General features: G+C 49.1%; 1 protein-coding gene across 4 annotated transcripts in view; it reads right to left on the bottom strand.

The window, feature by feature from the left end:
* The window catches only part of ebf1a (EBF transcription factor 1a), a gene marked incomplete at both ends in the record, with an annotated part of 71,970 nt that overhangs the window by 12,460 nt on the left and 54,816 nt on the right, over nt 1-4,694 (bottom strand). The window lies entirely within an intron of this gene.

Here is a 4,694-nt window from a genome sequence, read left to right as displayed (position 1 = left end):
GTATTTTTTATTTATTTATATATATACGTATATATATATATATATATATATATATATATATATATATATATATATATATATATATATATGAAAGACATCCCTCTTTTGGCAGGGGGGACATAACGGTGTCGTTACTACGACGACAACGAACGGCGGTTCAACCCAGGCATATTTATAATCCTGCAGCGGTCAGTCTTCAGCAGAGCAAATCAAAACCAGTAAAACGTAAAGTGCCATAAATAAATAAATGAAGAGATGAGCAACAACCCTACACTGGAGGGATTCACCTAGCAATCAGCCGTTTCACATCAGGTCAGATCAATGCTCATGGAAATTTCATGAAGCCAGGATCCACGGCGCTTCATATTTCACTATAATAACCCCCCACACACAGGGCCGCAGGGGGAGCGTGGAGGGGGGGGGTGAAGAGGGGGAGGAGGAGGGGGGTTCATATAAAAATGGGGCGGTGGGGGTGGGGGTGGGTGAGAGTTCGGACAAGGGGGAGGGGGGGTGGGGGGGGATTCTTATCCACGGAATATGAGGTGTTGAGGAATAGGAGAAGGAGAAGGAGGAGGAGGGGGAGGCCTGTCTACAGTAGGTTGGTGGTGAGGTCGTTGGTGGTGAGGTCGTTGGTGGTGAGGCCCTGGTGTTGAACAGGTTAACAGGCTCTTAGGAGAGGCTCTGTAAGGAGCTGGTCATATGAGAGGACAGACACACGTTGCTTTCTGTAGCATGCATGCTCTCGAACTCTCTAATGCCCTCCCCCCAACACTTTGTCTCCCTACCCCTCCATCTCCATCTCCCTCCCTCTCTCCCCCTCCCCCTCTCTCTCTTCCCTCTATCCCCTCCCCCTCCCTCTCCCTCCCTCTCCCTCCCTCTCTTCCCCCTCTCCCCTCCCTCTCCTCCCCCTCCCCCTCCCTCCCCCCTCCCCCTCCCCCTCCCTCTCCTCCCCCTCCGTCTCCAGTGCTCAGGTGTGATCTCATAAGCGCTGTTGGAGGATCGATGCAGCCAGTGGCAGCAGGTTCAATAGCCCTGAATTACTGCCTCATTTCTCCCCTTACACAGATGAGAGCTCTTACCCCCACCCCCCTCACACACACACACACACACACACACACACGCACACACGCACGCATGCGCACACACACACACACACACACACATGCGCACGTGCACACACACACACACACACACACGCACACACGCACGCATGCGCACACACACACACACACACACATGCGCACGTGCACACACACACACACACACACGCACGCACGCACGCACGCACGCACGCACGCACGCACGCACGCACACACACACACACACACACACACACACGTACCCTCCCCCCCCCCCCCCCTCTCCCCTCTCCCCACTCCCACCCCCATCCCCATCCCCACCACCACCCCCTAACCCAGATCAATACCTTACAATCTCATTTTTATCAATTTTTCCATAAACCCAGAGATCGCGTTTATTTGGAAAATCTGACAGGCTAAATAAGGCACCGCTTGAACATGTCAGGGAGAATAAGGTACAGCTGGAAATTCATAACAGTTCACTTCTATCTCCCCCCCTCCCCCCTGGTAGGAAAGCCTGCAGAAGCTTGAGACGCTACCAATCAACGTAGCCTCGGAGAGGACGGTGGTAATGGAAGCTCTAATCATGGAGGATTAACTAGAACAGTATTTGACAGTACGCGTCCCTTTTGAGGAAACACTACGCTATTCCGTACCCTCCAGTTGGAGGCTGGCGGAGCAGAAACCAGACCGCCGGGCCCGTGGTAAACACATACTCCATACCGCCCCCCCGCCCTCTCATTCCGGACTCCGTCAGCCTCCCTCGACACAATCAACAAACCTCCCATGCTAATCCTGGGAATAGACGCGACATAATCCATAAATTACCACCTCCTAAACACCCCGCGTAGCAATAACATGGATATTACTCCACTATACACCTCTCATTAAAATACATTGCAGCCTTACGTTCTAGGCACGTAAGCACAGACGCTCCTGTCCACAGATAAGTGTATTCCAGATACAGAGAAGGGTGAGTGACAACCCGTAGCAAAATTAAACGTCCCCAAATACCTGATCTCATTTGAATGTGCTTTTTCGATATGTGCGGCTGTTAAAGGGATGGGAGTGAGGGGAGATATCTCAGTCCTGTTCCTCAATCTGTAGCAGGAGGCAGGAAGCAGGCGTTTTAATCAGCAGCACCCTCCACCCAGCCTCAATAAAAGACAAGAATTCACAAATGGGAGCAAGAGGAGAGGAAGTAATTGTCCACCATACTGCTGCACTCTCCTTTTATTGCGAGGCTGTGCTTGTGTGTGTGTGTGTGTGTGTGTGTGTGTGTGTCTTTGTGTGTGTGTATGTGTGTGTCTTTGTGTGTGTCTTTGTGTGTGTGTGTGTCTTTGTGTGTGTGTGTATGTGTCTTTGTGTGTGTGTGTGTGTGTGTCTGTGTGTGTGCGTGTATGTGTGTGTGTCTTTGTGTGTGTGTGTGTGTGTGTGTGTGTGTGTGTGTGTGTGATTGTAACCTCAGACTTAGGCTCGCCCTCCTTAACGCCCAGCACCATGCTAGCACAGATGCTAACGCTAGTGCTAACACACGATTACAGGAGATGAGTTCCTGAGGTAAAAATGACAGACAGCGCTTGACTTCTCCCTCCCTCCCTCCCTCCTCCCTCCCTCCTCCCTCCTCCCTCCCTCCTCCCCTGGTAGTCAAATGTAACGTTGAGAGACAGTGGGACTGGAGGAGGTATAGCACCATCTCAGCTGGTTAATATTCTGTTCCAGACTTTTGTCTTTTTCCATTTCTGTGTCTGAACTGCACATTCAGCTGAGGTGAGTGATGTTTCCCACGGACCTAATCTGCACCCAGAGCTGACAGTGAGTGTGTGTGTGTGTGTGTGTGTCTGTATTTGTGTATGTGTGTGTGTGTGTGTGTCTGTATTTGTGTATGTGTGTGTGTGTGTGTGTGTGTGTGTGTGTGTGTGTGTGAGTGTGTGTGAGTGTGCGTGTGCGTGTGTGTGTGTGTGTGTGTGCATGTACGCACATGCCTTTGAGTGTGTGTGTGTGTGTGTGTGTGTGTGTGTGTGTGTGTGTGTGTGAGGTACTGCCCTTAATGTGAGCCAGCAGCCTTTTAATATCAGCGGCGAGGGTGTAAGCGGTAAGCGGACGAGGCTGCATACTAAAGAGGGAGGGATTGCCTTCTGAACGACGATTCATCAACACCCCCAATCTCTGGCCAGCACCCAGCCACGTCACACACACACACACACGCACACACACACATACACACACAGTCCACTGTGGCAGGGAGCATTAGAACTCTGTCTTACGTGGACGAAATAGAGAGGGGGGGAGTTTCGTAGACGAATGACGCCAACACAGCAATCCAGTAAAGGTGATACACAACCAAACATGGAAATGTTCTTGTAGAGGAGAGAGAGAGAGGGAGGGAGGAGGAGGAGGAGAGGAGGGAATGGGAGTGGAAGGAAGGGGGAGGGGGGGGCGGGGATGATAGAAATAATGAAAGAGAATAGCGATATCCAAAAACTGAGCACCGATATCATTATTGACCTAAAATGCTGGATCAGGATGCGTAGACAGGGAATACTATTTACCAATCAGACGCCAGAAACCCCAAACACGTGTTGTAATGTCGCCGTCTGACTGACGGCCGTGCAGCTGGGGTGGAGGCGGTTGCGGTTGACAAGAGTAACAACCATGTTTGTGGTCTGGAATTACTTCACACTTGAGACAGACACCAGTAAAACCACTCGTTTTTTCATTTATTTTCTGAGGCAAAGTTATGAAATGGGCTCTTTAACTTTCATGAACTGCCAAATCATTCTGGAACACTCATTACCAGCGCCAAGTGTTTTATGTGGTATTTACATCACATTGCAACAGTACTTTGATTGATTGGCTACAACATGACGCATCATCATGGATGCATTTTTGGTGAATTTGTATTTTTTTATTAGACCTTTATTTCACCAGGTGAATAGTCATTGAGATTTAAAATCTCTTTTCCCAAGAGAGACCTGGCCAAGAGGGCAGCATATAAAGACAGATACATTTAGGTTTCAGACATACAGTCATAAAACAATGAACATTAGGCAGTATCAGGAATGCATAGGTGGCTGCGTTAAGTACAGAGACACTCTCTAGTACTTTCCCACTCAAGGTCCTTCAAGATTCCACTAAAGGCGTCGTATGAGATCAGTTTTGCCAGGTTTAAGTCTTTCCGGATAAAGTCGACCGTGGGGCTCTAGAACGTTGACAATTCGGGTGACTTTATATTCACCCTCGGCACAAAATGAGTTCATCAATAAGTTAACGTTTCCCTGCTCAAGCACGGTGCTTACTATTTATAGATGGACACGAATGAGGCCAAGCGTAGCACATCCACAGAGCTTGTATACAGCTGTTTAAAAAAATTGGCAGATACTCAAAGCTCAGTACACAGTATCGGCAACAAAGAAACAGCATCAATTCAGTCTTATCAGCAGGGTCGTTAATTGCCTAAACAACTGCAACAGCAGTCGTGTAGAACCCATCTTTAACACTTCTCCTTAATCTGTTGTTGAGGTCTGTCCAGTGGGCTAGGAGGGAAGGATGGTGTGTGTGTGTGTGTGTGTGTGTGTGTGTGTGTGTGTGTGTGTATGCCAAGCCTGCTACTTG

Source organism: Nansenia antarctica (assembly GCF_963989245.1).
Source record: "Nansenia antarctica genome assembly, chromosome: 3".
NCBI classification, from domain to species: Eukaryota; Metazoa; Chordata; class Actinopteri; order Argentiniformes; family Microstomatidae; genus Nansenia; species Nansenia antarctica.
This window is presented reverse-complemented; position numbering and strand designations above follow the sequence as displayed.